Here is a 25,531-nt window from a genome sequence, read left to right on the forward strand (position 1 = left end):
TTCTCACTCCTATTAGAGAATGTAATGTAACACACACCCATACAATGCGCACCACCCCGTGATGTTTTTCTCACTCCTACTAGTGAATCTAATGTAGCACACACCCATACAATGCGCACCACCCCGGGATGTTTTTCAGAAACCTATCCTACATTGCCACTGCATGTTCCCTGACCTCCCCATGCTGACCACCCCGCAGTGTTTTTCTCCATCCTACATTGCCACTCACTGCCTATCCTAATTCAGACACTCCGATTCACACCACCCAGTGATGTTTTTCTCACTCCTACTAGTGAATGTAATGTAACACACACCCATACAATGCGCACCACCCCGTGAGGTTCTTCTCACTCCTACTAGTGAATGTAATGTAACACACACCCATACAATGCGCACCACCGCGTGATGTTTTTCTCACTCCTACTAGTGAATCTAAAGTAACACACACCCATACAATGCGCACCACCGCGTGATGTTTTTCTCACTCCTACTAGTGAATCTAAAGTAACACACACCCATACAATGCGCACCACCCCGAGATGTTTTTCACAAACCTATCCTACATTGCCACTGCTTGTTCCCTGACCTCCCCATGCTGACCACCCCGCGGTGATTTTCTCCATCCTACATTGCCACTCACTGCCTATCCTAATTCAGACCCTCCAATTCACACCACCCCGTGATGTTTTTCTCACTCCTACTAGTGAATGTAATGTGACACACACCCATACAATGCGCACCACCCCGTGATGTTTTTCTCACTCCTACTAGTGAATGTAATGTAAAACACACCCATACAATGCGCACCACCCCGTGATGTTTTTCTCACTCCTACTAGTGAATCTAATGTAACACACACCCATACAATGCGCACCAACCCGTGATGTTTTTCTCACTCCTACTAGTGAATGTAATGTAACACACAACCATACAATGCGCACCACCCCGTGATGTTTTTCTCACTCCTACTAGTGAATGTAATGTAACACACACCCATACAATGCGCACCACCCCGTGATGTTTTTCTCACTCCTACTAGTGAATGTAATGTAACACACACCCATACAATGCGCACCACCCCGTGATGTTTTTCTCACTCCTACTAGTGAATGTAATGTAACACACACCCATACAATGCGCACCACCCCGTGATGTTTTTCTCACTCCTACTAGTGAATGTAATGTAACACACACCCATACAATGCGCACCACCCCGTGATGTTTTTCTCACTCCTACTAGTGAATGTAATGTAACACACACCCATACAATGCGCACCACCCCGTGATGTTTTTCTCACTCCTACTAGTGAATGTAATGTAACACACACCCATACAATGCGCACCACCCCGTGATGTTTTTCTCACTCCTACTAGTGAATAGAATGTAACACACACCCATACAATGCGCACCACCGCGTGATGTTTTTCTCACTCCTACTAGTGAATCTAATGTAACACACACCCATACAATGCGCACCACCGCGAGATGTGTTTCTCACTCCTACTAGTGAATGTAATGTAACACACAATCATACAATGCGCACCACCCCGTGATGTTTTTCTCACTCCTAGTAGTGAATGCAATGTAACACACACCCATACAATGCGCACCACCCCGTGATCTTTTGCTCACTCCTACTAGTGAATGTAATGTAACACACACCCATACAATGCGCACCACCCCGTGATGTTTTTCTCACTCCTACTAGTGAATGTAATGTAACACACACCCATACAATGCGCACCACCCCATGATGTTTTTGTCACTCCTACTAGTGAATCTAATGTAACACACACCCATACAATGCGCACCACCCCGTGATGTTTTTCTCACTCCTACTAGTGAATGTAATGTAACACACACCCATACAATGCGCACCACCCCGTGATGTTTTTCTCACTCCTATTAGTAAATGTAATGTAACACATACACCGATACAATGCGCACCACCCCGTGATGTTTTTCTCACTCCTACTAGTGAATCTAATGTAGCACACACCCATACAATGCGCACCACCCCGCGATGTTTTTCAGAAACCTATCCTACATTGCCACTGCATGTTCCCTGACCTCCCCATGCTGACCACCCCGCAGTGTTTTTCTCCATCCTACATTGCCACTCACTGCCTATCCTAATTCAGACCCTCCGATTCACACCACCCCGTGATGTTTTTCTCACTCCTAGTAGTGAATGTAATGTAATACACACCCATACAATGCGCACCACCCCGTGATGTTTTTCTCACTCCTACTAGTGAATGTAATGTAACACACACCCATAAAATGCGCACCACCCCATGATGTTTTTCTCACTCCTACTAGTGAATGTAATGTAACACACACCCATACAATGCACACCACCCCGTGATGTTATTCTCACTCCTACTAGTTAATGTAACACACACCCATACAATGCGCACCACCTCGTGATGTTTTTCTCACTCCTATTAGAGAATGTAATGTAACACACACCCATACAATGCGCACCACCCCGTGATGTTTTTCTCACTCCTACTAGTGAATCTAATGTAGCACACACCCATACAATGCGCACCACCCCGCGATGTTTTTCAGAAACCTATCCTACATTGCCACTGCATGTTCCCTGACCTCCCCATGCTGACCACCCCGCAGTGTTTTTCTCCATCCTACATTGCCACTCACTGCCTATCCTAATTCAGACACTCCGATTCACACCACCCCGTGATGTTTTTCTCACTCCTACTAGTGAATGTAATGTAACACACACCCATACAATGCGCACCACCCCATGAGGTTTTTCTCACTCCTACTAGTGAATGTAATGTAACACACACCCATACAATGCGCACCACCGCGTGATGTTTTTCTCACTCCTACTAGTGAATCTAAAGTAACACACACCCATACAATGCGCACCACCCCGCGATGTTTTTCAGAAACCTATCCTACATTGCCACTGCACGTTCCCTGACCTCCCCATGCTGACAAAACCGCGGGGCTTTTCTCCATCCTACATTGCCACTCTCTGCCTATCCTAATTCAGACCCTCTGATTCACACCACACCGTGATGTTTTTCTCACTCCTACTAGTGAATGTAATGTAACACACACACATACAATGCGCACCACCCAGTGATGTTTTTCTCACTACTACTAGTGAATCTAATGTAACACACACCCATACAATGCGCACCACCCCGTGATGTTTTTCTCACTCCTACTAGTGAATGTAATGTAACACACACCCATACAATGCGCACCACCCCGTGATGTTTTTCTCACTCCTACTAGTGAATGTAATGTAACGCACACCCATACAATGCGCAACACCCCGTGAGGTTTTCTCACTCCTACTAGTGAATGTAATGTAAGACACACCAATACAATGCGCACCACCCCGTGATGTTTTTCTCACTCCTACTAGTGAATGTAATGTAACACACACCCATACAATGCGCACCACCCCGCGATGTTTTTCAGAAACCTATCCTACATTGCCACTGCATGTTCCCTGACCTCCCCATGCTGACAACCCCGCGGTGCTTTTCTCCATCCTACATTGCCACTCACTGTCTATCCTAAGTCAGGCCCTCTGATTCACACCACCTCGTGATGTTTTTCTCACTCCTACTAGTGAATGTAATGTAACACACACCCATACAATGCGCACCACCCCGTGATGTTTTTCTCACTCCTACTAGTGAATGTAATGTAGCACACACCCATACAATGCGCACCACCCCGTGATTTTTTTCTCACTCCTCCTAGTGAATGTAATGTAACACACACCCGTACAATGCGCACCACCCCATGATGTTTTTCTCACTCCTACTAGTGAATGTAATGTAACACACACCCATACAATGCGCACCACCCCGTGATGTTTTTCTCACTCCTACTAGTGAATGTAATGTAACACACACGCATACAATGCGCACCACCCCGTGATGTTTTTCTCACTCCTACTAGTGAATGTAATGTAACACACACCCATACAATGTGCACCACCCCGTGATGTTTTTCTCACTCCTCCTAGTGAATCTAATGTAACACACACCGATACAATGCGCACCACCCCGTGATGTTTTTCTCACTCCTACTAGTGAATCTAATGTAACACACCCATACAATGCGCACCACCCCGTGATGTTTTTTTCACTCCTACTAGTGAATGTAATGTAACACACACCCATACAATGCGCACCACCCCGTGATGTTTTTCTCACTCCTACTAGTGAATCTCATGTAACACACACCCATACAATGCGCACCACCCCGTGATGTTTTTCTCACTCCTACTAGTGAATGTAATGTAACACACACCCATACAATGCGCACCACCCCGTGATGTTTTTCTCACTCCTATTAGTGAATGTAAAGTAACACACACCGATACAATGCGCACCACCCCGTGATGTTTTTCTCACTCCTTCTAGTGAATGTAATGTAACACACACCCATACAATGCGCACCACCCCGAGATGTTTTTCTCACTCCTACTAGTGAATCTAATGTAACACACACCCATACAATGCGCACCACCGCGCGATGTTTTTCATAAACCTATCCTACATTGCCACTGCATGTTCCCTGACCTCCCCATGCTCACCACCCCGCAGTGTTTTTCTCCATCCTACATTGCCACTCACTGCCAATTCTAATTCAGACCTTCCGATTCACACCACCCCGTGATGTTTTTCTCACTCCTACTAGTGAATGTAATGTAACACACACCCATACAATGCGCACCACCCAGTGATGTTTTTCTCACTCTTACTAGTGAATGTAATGTAACACACACCCATAAAAGGCGCACCACCCTGTGATGTTTTTCTCACTCCTACTAGTGAATGTAATGTAACACACCCCCATACAATGCGCAACACCCCGTGATGTTTTTCTCACTCCTACTAGTGAATGTAATGTAACACACACCATACAATGCGCACCACCCCGTGATGTTTTTCTCCACTCCTACCAGTGAATGTAATGTAACACACACACATACAATGCGCACCACCCTGTGATGTTTTTCTCACTCCTATTAGTGAATGTAATGTAACACACACCCATACAATGCGCACCACCACGTGATGTTTTTCTCACTCCTACTAGTGAATCTAAAGTAACACACACCCATACAATGCGCACCAACCCGCGATGTTTTTCAGAAACCTATCCTACATTGCCACTGCATGTTCCCTGACCTCCCCATGCTGACAAACCCGCGGTGCTTTTCTCCATCCTACATTGCCACTCACTGCCTATCCTAATTCAGAACCTCTGATTCACACCACCCCGTGATGTTTTTCTCACTCCTACTAGTGAATGTAATGTAACACACACCCATACAATGCCCACCACCCAGTGATGTTTTTCTCACTCCTACTAGTGAATCTAATGTAACACACACCCATACAATGCGCACCACCCCGTGATGTTTTTCTCACTCCTACTAGTGAGTGTAATGTAACACACACCCATACAATGCGCACCACCCCGTGATGTTTTTCTCACTCCTACTAGTGTATGTAATGTAACACACACCCATACAATGCGCACCACCCCGTGATGTTTTCTCACTCCTACTAGTGAATGTAATGTAACACACACCAATACAATGCGCACCACCCCGTGATGTTTTTCTCACTCCTACTAGTGAATGTAATGTAACACACACCCATACAATGCGCACCACTCCGTGATGTTTTTCTCACTCCTACTAGGGAATGTAATGTAACACACACCCATACAATGCGCACCACCCCGTGATGTTTTTCTCACTCCTACTAGTGAAAGTAATGTAACACACACCCATACAATGCGCACCACCACGTGATGTTTTTCTCACTCCTACTAGTGAATCTAATGTAACACACACCCATACAATGCGCACCACCCCGTGATGTTTTTCTCACTCCTACTAGTGAATCTAATGTAACACACACCCATACAATGCGCACCACCCCGTGATGTTTTTCTCACTCCTACTAGTGAATGTAATGTAACACACACCCATACAATGCGCACCACCCCGTGATGTTTTTCTCACTCCTAGTAGTGAATGTAATGTAACACAAAACCATACAATGCGCACCACCCCGTGATGTTCTTCTCACTCCTACTAGTGAATGTAATGTAACACACACCCATACAATGCGCAACACCCCGTGATGTTTTTCAGAAACCTATCCTACATTGCCACTGCATGTTCCGTGACCTCCCCATGCTGACCAACCCGCAGTGCTTTTCTCCATCCTACATTGCCACTAACTGCCTATCCTAATTCAGACCCTCCGATTCACACCACCCCGTGATGTTTTTCTCAGTCCTACTAGTGAATGTAATGTAACACACACCCATACAATGCGCACCACCCCGTGATGTTTTTCTCACTCCTAGTAGTGAGTGTAATGTGACCCACACCCATACAATGCGCACCACCCCGTGATGTTTTTCTCACTCCTACTAGTGAATGTAATGTAACACACACCCATACAATGCGCACCACCCCGTGATGTTTTTCTCACTCCTACTAGTGAATGTAATGTAACGCACACCCATACAATGCGCAACACCCCGTGATGTTTTCTCACTCCTACTAGTGAATGTAATGTAACACACACCAATACAATGCGCACCACCCCGTGATGTTTTTCTCACTCCTACTAGTGAATGTAATGTAACACACACCCATACAATGCGCACCACCCCGCGATGTTTTTCAGAAACCTATCCTACATTGCCACTGCATGTTCCCTGACCTCCCCATGCTGACAACCCCGCGGTGCTTTTCTCCATCCTACATTGCCACTCACTGCCTATCCTAAGTCAGGCCCTCTGATTCACACCACCTCGTGATGTTTTTCTCACTCCTACTAGTGAATGTAATGTAACACACACCCATACAATGCGCACCACCCCGTGATGTTTTTCTCACTCCTACTAGTGAATGTAATGTAGCACACACCCATACAGTGCGCACCACCCCGTGATTTTTTTCTCACTCCTCCTAGTGAATGTAATGTAACACACACCCGTACAATGTGCACCACCCCATGATGTTTTTCTCACTCCTACTAGTGAATGTAATGTAACACACACCCATACAATGCGCACCACCCCGTGATGTTTTTCTCACTCCTACTAGTGAATGTAATGTAACACACACGCATACAATGCGCACCACCCCGTGATGTTTTTCTCACTCCTACTAGTGAATGTAATGTAACACACACCCATACAATGTGCACCACCCCGTGATGTTTTTCTCACTCCTCCTAGTGAATCTAATGTAACACACACCGATACAATGCGCACCACCCCGTGATGTTTTTCTCACTCCTACTAGTGAATCTAATGTAACACACACCCATACAATGCGCACCACCCCGTGATGTTTTTTTCACTCCTACTAGTGAATGTAATGTAACACACACCCATACAATGCGCACCACCCCGTGATGTTTTTCTCACTCCTACTAGTGAATCTCATGTAACACACACCCATACAATGCGCACCACCCCGTGAGGTTTTTCTCACTCCTACTAGTGAATGTAATGTAACACACACCCATACAATGCGCACCACCCCGTGATATTTTTCTCACTCCTACTAGTGAATCTAATGTAACACACACCCATACAATGCGCACCACCCCGTGATGTTTTTCTCACTCCTACTAGTGAATGTAATGTAACACACACCCATACAATGCGCACCACCCCGTGATGTTTTTCTCACTCCTATTAGTGAATGTAAAGTAACACACACCGATACAATGCGCACCACCCCGTGATGTTTTTCTCACTCCTTCTAGTGAATGTAATGTAACACACACCCATAAAATGCGCACCACCCCGCGATGTTTTTCTCACTCCTACTAGTGAATCTAATGTAACACACACCCATACAATGCGCACCACCGCGCGATGTTTTTCAGAAACCTATCCTACATTGCCACTGCATGTTCCCTGACCTCCCCATGCTCACCACCCCGCAGTGTTTTTCTCCATCCTACATTGCCACTCACTGCCTATCCTAATTCAGACCTTCCGATTCACACCACCCCGTGATGTTTTTCTCACTCCTACTAGTGAATGTAATGTAACACACACCCATACAATGCGCACCACCCAGTGATGTTTTTCTCACTCTTACTAGTGAATGTAATGTAACACACACCCATAAAAGGCGCACCACCCTGTGATGTTTTTCTCACTCCTACTAGTGAATGTAATGTAACACACCCCCATACAATGCGCACCACCCCGTGATGTTTTTCTCACTCCTACTAGTGAATGTAATGTAACACACACCCATACAATGCGCACCACCCCGTGATGTTTTTCTCACTCCTACCAGTGAATGTAATGTAACACACACACATACAATGCGCACCACCCTGTGATGTTTTTCTCACTCCTATTAGTGAATGTAATGTAACACACACCCATACAATGCGCACCACCACGTGATGTTTTTCTCACTCCTACTAGTGAATCTAAAGTAACACACACCCATACAATGCGCACCAACCCGCGATGTTTTTCAGAAACCTATCCTACATTGCCATTGCATGTTCCCTGACCTCCCCATGCTGACAAACCCGCGGTGCTTTTCTCCATCCTACATTGCCACTCACTGCCTATCCTAATTCAGAACCTCTGATTCACACCACCCCGTGATGTTTTTCTCACTCCTACTAGTGAATGTAATGTAACACACACCCATACAATGCGCACCACCCAGTGATGTTTTTCTCACTCCTACTAGTGAATCTAATGTAACACACACCCATACAATGCGCACCACCCCGTGATGTTTTTCTCACTCCTACTAGTGAGTGTAATGTAACACACACCCATACAATGCGCACCACCCCGTGATGTTTTTCTCACTCCTACTAGTGAATGTAATGTAACACACACCCATACAATGCGCACCACCCCGTGATGTTTTCTCACTCCTACTAGTGAATGTAATGTAACACACACCAATACAATGCGCACCACCCCGTGATGTTTTTGTCACTCCTACTAGTGAATGTAATGTAACACACACCCATACAATGCGCACCACTCCGTGATGTTTTTCTCACTCCTACTAGGGAATGTAATGTAACACACACCCATACAATGCGCACCACCCCGTGATGTTTTTCTCACTCCTACTAGTGAAAGTAATGTAACACACACCCATACAATGCGCACCACCACGTGATGTTTTCTCACTCCTACTAGTGAATCTAATGTAACACACACCCATACAATGCGCACCACCCCGTGATGTTTTTCTCACTCCTACTAGTGAATCTAATGTAACACACACCCATACAATGCGCACCACCCCGTGATGTTTTTCTCACTCCTACTAGTGAATGTAATGTAACACACACCCATACAATGCGCACCACCCCGTGATGTTTTTCTCACTCCTAGTAGTGAATGTAATGTAACACAAAACCATACAATGCGCACCACCCCGTGATGTTCTTCTCACTCCTACTAGTGAATGTAATGTAACACACACCCATACAATGCACACCACCCCGTGATGTTTTTCAGAAACCTATCCTACATTGCCACTGCATGTTCCGTGACCTCCCCATGCTGACCACCCCGCAGTGCTTTTCTCCATCCTACATTGCCACTAACTGCCTATCCTAATTCAGACCCTCCGATTCACACCACCCCGTGATGTTTTTCTCAGTCCTACTAGTGAATGTAATGTAACACACACCCATACAATGCGCACCACCCCGTGATGTTTTTCTCACTCCTAGTAGTGAGTGTAATGTGACCCACACCCATACAATGCGCACCACCCCGTGATGTTTTTCTCACTCCTACTAGTGAATGTAATGTAACACACACCCATACAATGCGCACCACCCCGTGATGTTTTTCTCACTCCTACTAGTGAATGTAATGTAACTCACACCCATACAATGCGCACCACCCCGCGATGTTTTTCAGAAACCTATCCTACATTGCCACTGCATGTTCCCTGACCTCCCCTTGCTGACCACCCCGCGGGGCGTTTCTCCATCCTACATTGCAACGCAGTGCCTATCCTATTTCAGACCCTCCGATTCACACCACCCCGTGATGTTTTTCTCACTCCTACTAGTGAATGTAATGTAACACACACCCATACAATGCGCACCACCCCGTGATTTTTTTCTCACTCCTACTAGTGAATGTAATGTAACACACACCCATACAATGCGCACCACCCCATGATGTTTTTCTCACTCCTACTAGTGAATCTAATGTAACACACACCCATACAATGCGCACCACCCCGTGATGTTTTTCTCACTCCTACTAGTGAATGTAATGTAACACACACCCATACAATGCGCCCCACCCGGTGATGTTTTTTCACTCCTACTAGTGAATCTAATGTAACACACACCCATACAATGCGCACCACCCCGTGATGTTTTTCTCACTCCTACTAGTGAATCTAATGTAACACACATCCATACAATGCGCACCACCACGTGATGTTTTTCTCACTCCTACTAGTGAATGTAATGTAACACACACCCATACAATACGCACCACCCCGTGATGTTTTTCTCACTCCTACTAGTGAATCTAATGTAACACACACCCATACAATGCGCACCACTCCGTGATGTTTTTCTCACTCCTACTAGTGAATCTAATGTAACACACACCCATACAATGCGCACCACCCCGCGATATTTTTCAGAAACCTATCCTACATTGCCACTGCATGTTCCCTGACCTCCCCATGCTCACCACCCCGCAGTGTTTTTCTCCATCCTACATTGCCACTCACTGCCTATCCTAATTCAGACCCTCCGATTCACACCACCCCGTGATGTTTTTCTCACTCCTACTAGTGAATGTAATGTGACACACACCCATACAATGCGCACCACCCAGTGATGTTTTTCTCACTCTTACTAGTGAATGTAATGTAACACACACCCATAAAAGGCGCACCACCCCGTGATGTTTTTCTCACTCCTACTAGTGAATGTAATGTAACACACACCCATACAATGCGCACCACCCCGTGATGTTTTTCTCACTCCTACTAGTGAATGTAATGTAACACACACCCATACAATGCGCACCACCCCGTGATGTTTTTCTCACTCCTACTAGTGAATGTAATGTAACACACACACATACAATGCGCACCACCCTGTGATGTTTTTCTCACTCCTATTAGTGAATGTAATGTAACACACACCCATACAATGCGCACCACCGCGTAATGTTTCTCTCACTCCTACTAGTGAATCTAAAGTAACACACACCCATACAATGCGCACCACCCCGCGATGTTTTTCAGAAACCTATCCTACATTGCCACTGCATGTTCCCTGACCTCCCCATGCTGACAAACCCGCGGTGCTTTTCTCCATCCTACATTGCCACTCACTGCCTATCCTAATTCAGAACCTCTGATTCACACCACCCCGTGATGTTTTTCTCACTCCTACTAGTGAATGTAATGTAACACACACCCATACAATGCGCACCACCCAGTGATGTTTTTCTCACTACTACTAGTGAATCTAATGTAACACACACCCATACAATGCGCACCACCCCGTGATGTTTTTCTCACTCCTACTAGTGAGTGTAATGTAACACACACCCGTACAATGCGCACCACCCCGTGATGTTTTTCTCACTCCTACTAGTGAATGTAATGTAACACACACCCATACAATGCGCACCGCCCCGTGATGTTTTCTCACTCCTACTAGTGAATGTAATGTAACACACACCAATACAATGCGCACCACCCCGTGATGTTTTTCTCACTCCTACTAGTGAATGTAATGTAACACACACCCATACAATGCGCACCACCCCGTGATGTTTTTCTCACTCCTACTAGTGAATCTAACGTAACACACACCCATACAATGCGCACCACCCCGTGATGTTTTTCTCACTCCTACTAGTGAAAGTAATGTAACACACACCCATACAATGCGCACCACCACGTGATGTTTTTCTCACTCCTACTAGTGAATCTAATGTAACACACACCCATACAATGCGCACCACCCCGTGATGTTTTTCTCACTCCTACTAGTGAATCTAATGTAACACACACCCATACAATGCGCACCACCCCGTGATGTTTTTCTCACTCCTACTAGTGAATGTAATGTAACACACACCCATACAATGCGCACCACCCCGTGATGTTTTTCTCACTCCTAGTAGTGAATGTAATGTAACACAAAACCATACAATGCGCACCACCCCGTGATGTTCTTCTCACTCCTACTAGTGAATGTAATGTAACACACACCCATACAATGCGCACCACCCCGTGATGTTTTTCTCACTCCTACTTGTGAATGTAATGTAACACACACCCATACAATGCGCACCACCCCGTGATGTTTTTCTCACTCCTAGTAGTGAGTGTAATGTGACCCACACCCATACAATGCGCACCACCCCGTGATGTTTTTCTCACTCCTACTAGTGAATGTAATGTAACACACACCCATACAATGCGCACCACCCCGTGATGTTTTTCTCACTCCTACTAGTGAATGTAATGTAACTCACACCCATACAATGCGCACCACCCCGCGATGTTTTTCAGAAACCTATCCTACATTGCCACTGCATGTTCCCTGACCTCCCCTTGCTGACCACCCCGCGGGGCGTTTCTCCATCCTACATTTCCACGCACTGCCTATCCTAATTCAGACCCTCTGATTCACACCACCCCGTGATGTTTTTCTCACTCCTACTAGTGAATGTAATGTAACACACACCCATACAATGCGCACCACCCCGTAATTTTTTTCTCACTCCTACTAGTGAATGAAATGTAACACACACCCATACAATGCGCACCACCCCATGATGTTTTTCTCACTCCTACTAGTGAATCTAATGTAACACACACCCATACAATGCGCACCACCCCGTGATGTTTTTCTCACTCCTACTAGTGAATGTAATGTAACACACACCCATACAATGCGCACCACCCGGTGATGTTTTTTCACTCCTACTAGTGAATCTAATGTAACACACACCCATACAATGTGCACCACCCCGTGATGTTTTTCTCACTCCTACTAGTGAATCTAATGTAACACACATCCATACAATGCGCACCACCACGTGATGTTTTTCTCACTCCTACTAGTGAATGTAATGTAACACACACCCATACAATACGCACCACCCCGTGATGTTTTTCTCACTCCTACTAGTGAATCTAATGTAACACACACCCATACAATGCGCACCACTCCGTGATGTTTTTCTCACTCCTACTAGTGAATCTAATGTAACACACACCCATACAATGCGCACCACCCCGCGATGTTTTTCAGAAACCTATCCTACATTGCCACTGCATGTTCCCTGACCTCCCCATGCTCACCACCCCGCTCTGTTTTTCTCCATCCTACATTGCCACTCACTGCCTATCCTAATTCAGACCCTCCGATTCACACCACCCCGTGATGTTTTTCTCACTCCTACTAGTGAATGTAATGTGACACACACCCATACAATGCGCACCACCCCGTGATGTTTTTCTCACTCCTACTAGTGAATGTAATGTAACACACACCCATACAATGCGCACCACCCCGTGATGTTTTTCTCACTCCTACTAGTGAATGTAATGTAACACACACACATACAATGCGCACCACCCTGTGATGTTTTTCTCACTCCTATTAGTGAATGTAATGTAACACACACCCATACAATGCGCACCACCGCGTAATGTTTTTCTCACTCCTACTAGTGAATCTAAAGTAACACACACCCATACAATGCGCACCACCCCGCGATGTTTTTCAGAAACCTATCCTACATTGCCACTGCATGTTCCCTGACCTCCCCATGCTGACAAACCCGCGGTGCTTTTCTCCATCCTACATTGCCACTCACTGCCTATCCTAATTCAGAACCTCTGATTCACACCACCCCGTGATGTTTTTCTCACTCCTACTAGTGAATGTAATAACAACAACACCCATACAATGCGCACCACCCAGTGATGTTTTTCCTCACTACTACTAGTGAATCTAATGTAAACACACACCCATACAATGCGCACCACCCCGTGATGTTTTCTCACTCCTACTAGTGAGTGTAATGTAACACACACCCATACAATGCGCACCACCCGTGATGTTTTTCTCACTCCTACTAGTGAATGTAATGTAACACACACCCATACAATGCGCACCACCCGTGATGTTTTTCTCACTCCTACTAGTGAATGTAATGTAACACACACCAATACAATGCGCACCACCCCGTGATGTTTTTCTCACCTCCTACTAGTGAATGTAATGTAACACAACCCATACAATGCGCACCACCCCGTGATGTTTTTCTCACTCCTACTAGTGAATCTAATGTAAACACACACCCATACAATGCGCACCACTCCGTGATGTTTTTCTCACTCCTACTAGGGAATGTAATGTAACACACACCCATACAATGCGCACCACCCCGTGATGTTTTTCTCACTCCTACTAGTGAAAGTATTGTAACACACACCCATACAATGCGCACCACCACGTGATGTTTTTCTCACTCCTACTAGTGAATCTAATGTAACACACACCCATACAATGCGCACCACCCCCGTGATGTTTTTCTCACTCCTACTAGTGAATCTAATGTACACACACACCCATACAATGCGCACCACCCCGTGATGTTTTTCTCACTCCTACTAGTGAATGTAATGTAACACACACCCATACAATGCGCACCACCCCGTGATGTTTTTCTCACTCCTAGTAGTGAATGTAATGTAACACAAACCATACAATGCGCACCACCCCGTGATGTTCTTCTCACTCCTACTAGTGAATGTAATGTAACACACACCCATACAATGCGCACCACCCCGTGATGTTTTTCTCACTCCTCCTTGTGAATGTAATGTAACACACACCCATACAATGCGCACCACCCCGTGATGTTTTTCTCACTCCTAGTAGTGAGTGTAATGTGACCCACACCCATACAATGCGCACCACCCCGTGATGTTTTTCTCACTCCTACTAGTGAATGTAATGTAACACACACCCATACAATGCGCACCACCCCGTGATGTTTTTCTCACTCCTACTAGTGAATGTAATGTAACTCACACCCATACAATGCGCACCACCCCGCGATGTTTTTCAGAAACCTATCCTACATTGCCACTGCATGTTCCCTGACCTCCCCTTGCTGACCACCCCGCGGGGCCTTTCTCCATCCTACATTGCCACGCACTGCCTATCCTAATTCAGACCCTCCGATTCACACCACCCCGTGATGTTTTTCTCACTCCTACTAGTGAATGTAGTGTAACACACACCCATACAATGCGCACCACCCCGTGATTTTTTTCTCACTCCTACTAGTGAATGTAATGTAACACACACCCATACAATGCGCACCACCCCATGATGTTTTTCTCACTCCTACTAGTGAATCTAATGTAACACACAGCCATACAATGCGCACCACCCCGTGATGTTTTTCTCACTCCTACTAGTGAATGTAATGTAACACACACCCATACAATGCGCACCACCCGGTGATGTTTTTTCACTCCTACTAGTGAATCTAATGTAACACACACAAATACAATGCGCACCACCCCGTGATGTTTTTCTCACTCCTACTAGTGAATCTAATGTAACACACATCCATACAATGCGCACCACCACGTGATGTTTTTCTCACTCCTACTAGTGAATGTAATGTAACACACACCCATACAATACGCACCACCCCGTGATGTTTTTCTCACTCCTACTAGTGAATCTAATGTAACACACACCCATACAATGCGCACCACTCCGTGATGATTTTCTCACTCCTACTAGTGAATCTAATGTAACACACACCCATACAATGCGCACCACCCCGTGATGTTTTTCTCACTCTAACTAGTGAATCTAATGTAACACACACCCATACAATGCGCACCACCCCGTGATGTTTTTCTCACTCCTACTAGTGAATGTAATGTAACACACACCCATACACTGCGCACCACCCCGTGATGTTTTTCTCACTCCTACTAGTGAATGTAATGTAACACACACCCATACAATGCGCACCACCCCGTGATGTTTTTCTCACTCCTACTAGTGAATGTAATGTAACACACACCCATACAATGCGCACCACCCCGTGATGTTTTTCTCACTCCTACTAGTGAATGTAATGTAACACACACCCATACAATGCGCACCACCCCGTGATGTTTTTCTCACTCCTACTAGTGAATGTAATGTAACACACACCCATACAATGCGCACCACCCCGTGATGTTTTTCTCACTCCTACTAGTGAATGTAATGTAACACACACCCATACAATGCGCACCACCCCGCGATGTTTTTCAGAAACCTATCCTACATTGCCACTGCATGTTCCCTGACCTCCCCATGCTGACCACCCTGCGGTGCTTTTCTCCATCTTACATTGCCACTCATTGCCTATCCTAATTCAGCCCCTCCGATTCATACCACCCCGTGATGTTTTTCTCACTCCTACTAGTGAATGTAATGTAACACACACCCATACAATGCGCACCACCCCGTGATGTTTTTGTCACTCCTACTAGTGAATGTAATGTAACACACACCCATACAATGCGCACCACCCCGTGATGTTTTTCTCACTCCTAATAGTGAATGTAATGTAACACACACCCATACAATGCGCACCACCCCGTGATGTTTTTCTCACTCCTACTAGTGAATGTAATGTAACACACACCCATACAATGCGCACCACCCCGTGATGTTTTTCTCACTCCTAATAGTGAATGTAATGTAACACACACCCATACAATGCGCACCACCCCGTGATGTTTTTCTCACTCCTACTAGTGAATCTAATGTAACACACACCCATACAATGCGCACCACCCCGCGATGTTTTTCAGAAACCTATCCTACATTGCCACTGCACGTTCCCTGACCTCCACATGCTGACCACCCCGCGGTACTTTTCTCCATCCTACATTGCCACTCACTGCCTATCCTAATTCAGACCCTCCGATTCACACCACCCCGTGATGTTTTTCTGACTCCTACCAGTGAATGTAATGTAACACACACCCATCCAATGCGCACCACCCCGTGATGTTTTTCTCACTCCTCCTAGTGAATGTAATGTAACACACACCCATACAATGCGCACCACCCCGTGATGTTTTTCTCACTGCTACTAGTGAATGTAATGTAACACACACCCATACAATGCGCACCACCCCGTGATGTTTTTCTCACTCCTACTAGTGAATATAATGTAACACACACCCATACAACGCGCACCACCCCGTGATGTTTTTCTCACTCCTACTAGTGAATGTAATGTAACACACACCCATACAATGCGCACCACCCCGTGATGTTTTTCTCACTCCTACTAGTGAATCTAATGTAACACACACCCAAACAACGCGCACCACCCCGTGATGTTTTTCTCACTCCTACTAGTGAATGTAATGTTACACACACCCATACACTGCGCACCACCCCGTGATGTTTTTCTCACTCCTACTAGTGAATGTAATGTAACACACACCCATACAATGCGCACCACCCCGTGATGTTTTTCTCACTCCTACTAGTGAATGTAATGTAACACACACCCATACAATGCGCACCACCCCGTGATGTTTTTCTCACTCCTACTAGTGAATGTAATGTAACACACACCCATACAATGCGCACCACCCCGTGATGTTTTTCTCACTCCTACTAGTGAATGTAATGTAACACACACCCATACAATGCGCACCACCCCGTGATGTTTTTCTCACTCCTACTAGTGAATGTAATGTAACACACACCCATACAATGCGCACCACCCCGCGATGTTTTTCAGAAACCTATCTTACATTGCCACTGCATGTTCCCTGACCTCCCCATGCTGACCACCCCGCGGTGCTTTTCTCCATCTTACATTGCCACTCATTGCCTATCCTAATTCAGACCCTCCGATTCACACCACCCCGTGATGTTTTTCTCACTCCTACTAGTGAATGTAATGTAACACACACCCATACAATGCGCACCACCCCGTGATGTTTTTGTCACTCCTACTAGTGAATGTAATGTAACACACACCCATACAATGCACACCACCCCGTGATGTTTTTCTCACTCCTAATAGTGAATGTAATGTAACACACACCCATACAATGCGCACCACCCCGTGATGTTTTTCTCACTCCTACTAGTGAATGTAATGTAACACACACCCATACAATGCGCACCACCCCGTGATGTTTTTCTCACTCCTACTAGTGAATGTAATGTAACACACACCCATACAATGCGCACCACCCCGTGATGTTTTTCTCACTCCTACTAGTGAATCTAATGTAACACACACCCATACAATGCGCACCACCCCGCGATGTTTTTCAGAAACCTATCCTACATTGCCACTGCACGTTCCCTGACCTCCCCATGCTGACCACCCCGCGGTACTTTTCTCCATCCTACATTGCCACTCACTGCCTATCCTAATTCAGACCCTCCGATTCACACCACCCCGTGATGTTTTTCTGACTCCTACCAGTGAATGTAATGTAACACACACCCATCCAATGCGCACCACCCCGTGATGTTTTTCTCACTCCTCCTAGTGAATGTAATGTAACACACACCCATACAATGCGCACGACCCCGTGATGTTTTTCTCACTGCTACTAGTGAATGTAATGTAACACACACCCATACAATGCGCACCACCCCGTGATGTTTTTCTCACTCCTACTAGTGAATGTAATGTAACACACACCCATACAATGCGCACCACCCCGTGATGTTTTTCTCACTCCTACTAGTGAATGTAATGTAACACACACCCATACAATGCGCACCACCCCGTGATGTTTTTCTCACTCCTACTAGTGAATCTAATGTAACACACACCCAAACAATGCGCACCACCCCGTGATGTTTTTCTCACTCCTACTAGTGAATGTAATGTAACACACACCCATACAATGCGCACCACCCCGTGATGTTTTTCTCACTCCTACTAGTGCATGTAATGTAACACACACCCATACAATGCGCACCACCCCGTGATGTTTTTCTCACTCCTACTAGTGAATGTAATGTAGCACACACCCATACAATGCGCACCACCCCGTGATTTTTTTCTCACTCCTCCTAGTGAATGTAATGTAACACACACCCGTAAAATGCGCACCACCCCATGATGTTTTTCTCACTCCTACTAGTGAATGTAATGTAACACACACCCATACAATGCGCACCACCACGTGATGTTTTTCTCACTCCTACTAGTGAATGTAATGTAACACACACGCATACAATGCGCACCACCCCGTGATGTTTTTCTCACTCCTACTAGTGAATGTAATGTAACACACACCCATACAATGTGCACCACCCCGTGATGTTTTTCTCACTCCTCCTAGTGAATCTAATGTAACACACACCGATACAATGCGCACCACCCCGTGATGTTTTTCTCACTCCTACTAGTGAATCTAATGTAACACACACCCATACAATGCGCACCACCCCGTGATGTTTTTTTCACTCCTACTAGTGAATGTAATGTAACACACACCCATACAATGCGCACCACCCCGTGATGTTTTTCTCACTCCTACTAGTGAATCTCATGTAACACACACCCATACAATGCGCACCACCCCGTGATGTTTTTCTCACTCCTACTAGTGAATGTAATGTAACACACACCCATACAATGCGCACCACCCCGTGATGTTTTTCTCACTCCTATTAGTGAATGTAAAGTAACACACACCGATACAATGCGCACCACCCCGTGATGTTTTTCTCACTCCTTCTAGTGAATGTAATGTAACACACTCATACAATTCGCACCACCCCGCGATGTTTTTCTCACTCCTACTAGTGAATCTAATGTAACACACACCCATACAATGCGCACCACCACGCGATGTTTTTCATAAACCTATCCTACATTGCCACTGCATGTTCCCTGACCTCCCCATGCTCACCACCCCACAGTGTTTTTCTCCATCCTACATTGCCACTCACTGCCAATTCTAATTCAGACCTTCCGATTCACACCACCCCGTGATGTTTTTCTCACTCCTACTAGTGAATGTAATGTAACACACACCCATACAATGCGCACCACCCAGTGATGTTTTTCTCACTCTTACTAGTGAATGTAATGTAACACACACCCATAAAAGGCGCACCACCCTGTGATGTTTTTCTCACTCCTACTAGTGAATGTAATGTAACACACCCCCATACAATGCGCAACACCCCGTGATGTTTTTCTCACTCCTACTAGTGAATGTAATGTAACACACACCCATACAATGCGCACCACCCCGTGATGTTTTTCTCACTCCTACCAGTGAATGTAATGTAACACACACACATACAATGCGCACCACCCTGTGATGTTTTTCTCACTCCTATTAGTGAATGTAATGTAACACACACCCATACAATGCGCACCACCACGTGATGTTTTTCTCACTCCTACTAGTGAATCTAAAGTAACACACACCCATACAATGCGCACCAACCCGCGATGTTTTTCAGAAACCTATCCTACATTGCCACTGCATGTTCCCTGACCTCCCCATGCTGACAAACCCGCGGTGCTTTTCTCCATCCTACATTGCCACTCACTGCCTATCCTAATTCAGAACCTCTGATTCACACCACCCCGTGATGTTTTTCTCACTCCTACTAGTGAATGTAATGTAACACACACCCATACAATGCGCACCACCCAGTGATGTTTTTCTCACTCCTACTAGTGAATCTAATGTAACACACACCCATACAATGCGCACCACCCCGTGATGTTTTTCTCACTCCTACTAGTGAGTGTAATGTAACACACACCCATACAATGCGCACCACCCCGTGATGTTTTTCTCACTCCTACTAGTGAATGTAATGTAACACACACCCATACAATGCGCACCACCCCGTGATGTTTTCTCACTCCTACTAGTGAATGTAATGTAACACACACCAATACAATGCGCACCACCCCGTGATGTTTTTCTCACTCCTACTAGTGAATGTAATGTAACACACACCCATACAATGCGCACCACTCCGTGATGTTTTTCTCACTCCTACTAGGGAATGTAATGTAACACACACCCATACAATGCGCACCACCCCGTGATGTTTTTCTCACTCCTACTAGTGAAAGTAATGTAACACACACCCATACAATGCGCACCACCACGTGATGTTTTTCTCACTCCTACTAGTGAATCTAATGTAACACACACCCATAAAATGCGCACCACCCCGTGATGTTTTTCTCACTCCTACTAGTGAATCTAATGTAACACACACCCATACAATGCGCACCACCCCGTGATGTTTTTCTCACTCCTACTAGTGAATGTAATGTAACACACACCCATACAATGCGCACCACCCCGTGATGTTTTTCTCACTCCTAGTAGTGAATGTAATGTAACACAAAACCATACAATGCGCACCACCCCGTGATGTTCTTCTCACTCCTACTAGTGAATGTAATGTAACACACACCCATACAATGCGCACCACCCCGTGATGTTTTTCAGAAACCTATCCTACATTGCCACTGCATGTTCCGTGACCTCCCCATGCTGACCAACCCGCAGTGCTTTTCTCCATCCTACATTGCCACTAACTGCCTATCCTAATTCAGACCCTCCGATTCACACCACCCCGTGATGTTTTTCTCAGTCCTACTAGTGAATGTAATGTAACACACACCCATACAATGCGCACCACCCCGTGATGTTTTTCTCACTCCTAGTAGTGAGTGTAATGTGACCCACACCCATACAATGCGCACCACCCCGTGATGTTTTTCTCACTCCTACTAGTGAATGTAATGTAACACACACCCATACAATGCGCACCACCCCGTGATGTTTTTCTCACTCCTACTAGTGAATGTAATGTAACGCACACCCATACAATGCGCAACACCCCGTGATGTTTTCTCACTCCTACTAGTGAATGTAATGTAACACACACCAATACAATGCGCACCACCCCGTGATGTTTTTCTCACTCCTACTAGTGAATGTAATGTAACACACACCCATACAATGCGCACCACCCCGCGATGTTTTTCAGAAACCTATCCTACATTGCCACTGCATGTTCCCTGACCTCCCCATGCTGACAACCCCGCGGTGCTTTTCTCCATCCTACATTGCCACTCACTGCCTATCCTAAGTCAGGCCCTCTGATTCACACCACTTCGTGATGTTTTTCTCACTCCTACTAGTGAATGTAATGTAACACACACCCATACAATGCGCACCACCCCGTGATGTTTTTCTCACTCCTACTAGTGAATGTAATGTAGCACACACCCATACAATGCGCACCACCCCGTGATTTTTTTCTCACTCCTCCTAGTGAATGTAATGTAACACACACCCGTACAATGTGCACCACCCCATGATGTTTTTCTCACTCCTACTAGTGAATGTAATGTAACACACACCCATACAATGCGCACCACCCCGTGATGTTTTTCTCACTCCTACTAGTGAATGTAATGTAACACACACGCATACAATGCGCACCACCCCGTGATGTTTTTCTCACTCCTACTAGTGAATGTAATGTAACACACACCCATACAATGTGCACCACCCCGTGATGTTTTTCTCACTCCTCCTAGTGAATCTAATGTAACACACACCGATACAATGCGCACCACCCCGTGATGTTTTTCTCACTCCCACTAGTGAATCTAATGTAACACACACCCATACAATGCGCACCACCCCGTGATGTTTTTTTCACTCCTACTAGTGAATGTAATGTAACACACACCCATACAATGCGCACCACCCCGTGATGTTTTTCTCACTCCTACTAGTGAATCTCATGTAACACACACCCATACAATGCGCACCACCCCGTGAGGTTTTTCTCACTCCTACTAGTGAATGTAATGTAACACACACCCATACAATGCGCACCACCCCGTGATATTTTTCTCACTCCTACTAGTGAATCTAATGTAACACACACCCATACAATGCGCACCACCCTGTGATGTTTTTCTCACTCCTACTAGTGAATGTAATGTAACACACACCCATACAATGCGCACCACCCCGTGATGTTTTTCTCACTCCTATTAGTGAATGTAAAGTAACACACACCGATACAATGCGCACCACCCCGTGATGTTTTTCTCACTCCTTCTAGTGAATGTAATGTAACACACACCCATACAATGCGCACCACCCCGTGATGTTTTTCTCACTCCTACTAGTGAATCTAATGTAACACACACCCATACAATGCGCACCACCGCGCGATGTTTTTCAGAAACCTATCCTACATTGCCACTGCATGTTCCCTGACCTCCCCATGCTCACCACCCCGCAGTGTTTTTCTCCATCCTACATTGCCACTCACTGCCTATCCTAATTCAGACCTTCCGATTCACACCACCCCGTGATGTTTTTCTCACTCCTACTAGTGAATGTAATGTAACACACACCCATACAATGCGGACCACCCAGTGATGTTTTTCTCACTCTTACTAGTGAATGTAATGTAACACACACCCATAAAAGGCGCACCAACCTGTGATGTTTTTCTCACTCCTACTAGTGAATGTAATGTAACACACCCCCATACAATGCGCACCACCCCGTGATGTTTTTCTCACTCCTACTAGTGAATGTAATGTAACACACACCCATACAATGCGCACCACCCCGTGATGTTTTTCTCACTCCTACCAGTGAATGTAATGTAACACACACACATACAATGCGCACCACCCTGTGATGTTTTTCTCACTCCTATTAGTGAATGTAATGTAACACACACCCATACAATGCGCACCACCACGTGATGTTTTTCTCACTCCTACTAGTGAATCTAAAGTAACACACACCCATACAATGCGCACCAACCCGCGATGTTTTTCAGAAACCTATCCTACATTGCCACTGCATGTTCCCTGACCTCCCCATGCTGACAAACCCGCGGTGCTTTTCTCCATCCTACATTGCCACTCACTGCCTATCCTAATTCAGAACCTCTGATTCACACCACCCCGTGATGTTTTTCTCACTCCTACTAGTGAATGTAATGTAACACACACCCATACAATGCGCACCACCCAGTGATGTTTTTCTCACTCCTACTAGTGAATCTAATGTAACACACACCCATACAATGCGCACCACCCCGTGATGTTTTTCTCACTCCTACTAGTGAGTGTAATGTAACACACACCCATACAATGCGCACCACCCCGTGATGTTTTTCTCACTCCTACTAGTGAATGTAATGTAACACACACCCATACAATGCGCACCACCCCGTGATGTTTTCTCACTCCTACTAGTGAATGTAATGTAACACACACCAATACAATGCGCACCACCCCGTGATGTTTTTCTCACTCCTACTAGTGAATGTAATGTAACACACACCCATACAATGCGCACCACTCCGTGATGTTTTTCTCACTCCTACTAGGGAATGTAATGTAACACACACCCATACAATGCGCACCACTCCGTGATGTTTTTCTCACTCCTACTAGTGAAAGTAATGTAACACACACCCATACAATGCGCACCACCACGTGATGTTTTTCTCACTCCTACTAGTGAATCTAATGTAACACACACCCATACAATGCGCACCACCCCGTGATGTTTTTCTCACTCCTACTAGTGAATCTAATGTAACACACACCCATACAATGCGCACCACCCCGTGATGTTTTTCTCACTCCTACTAGTGAATGTAATGTAACACACACCCATACAATGCGCACCACCCCGTGATGTTTTTCTCACTCCTAGTAGTGAATGTAATGTAACACAAAATCATACAATGCGCACCACCCCGTGATGTTCTTCTCACTCCTACTAGTGAATGTAATGTAACACACACCCATACAATGCACACCACCCCGTGATGTTTTTCAGAAACCTATCCTACATTGCCACTGCATGTTCCGTGACCTCCCCATGCTGACCACCCCGCAGTGCTTTTCTCCATCCTACATTGCCACTAACTGCCTATCCTAATTCAGACCCTCCGATTCACACCACCCCGTGATGTTTTTCTCAATCCTACTAGTGAATGTAATGTAACACACACCCATACAATGCGCACCACCCCGTGATGTTTTTCTCACTCCTAGTAGTGAGTGTAATGTGACCCACACCCATACAATGCGCACCACCCCGTGATGTTTTTCTCACTCCTACTAGTGAATGTAATGTAACACACACCCATACAATGCGCACCACCCCGTGATGTTTTTCTCACTCCTACTAGTGAATGTAATGTAACTCACACCCATACAATGCGCACCACCCCGCGATGTTTTTCAGAAACCTATCCTACATTGCCACTGCATGTTCCCTGACCTCCCCTTGCTGACCACCCCGCGGGGCGTTTCTCCATCCTACATTGCCACGCACTGCCTATCCTAATTCAGACCCTCCGATTCACACCACCCCGTGATGTTTTT

The sequence above is a fragment of the Cavia porcellus genome, unplaced genomic scaffold (genome assembly GCF_034190915.1).
Source record: "Cavia porcellus strain 051 isolate PalLab524CR breed Dunkin Hartley unplaced genomic scaffold, mCavPor4.1 scaffold_28, whole genome shotgun sequence".
Taxonomy (NCBI): Eukaryota; Metazoa; Chordata; class Mammalia; order Rodentia; family Caviidae; genus Cavia; species Cavia porcellus.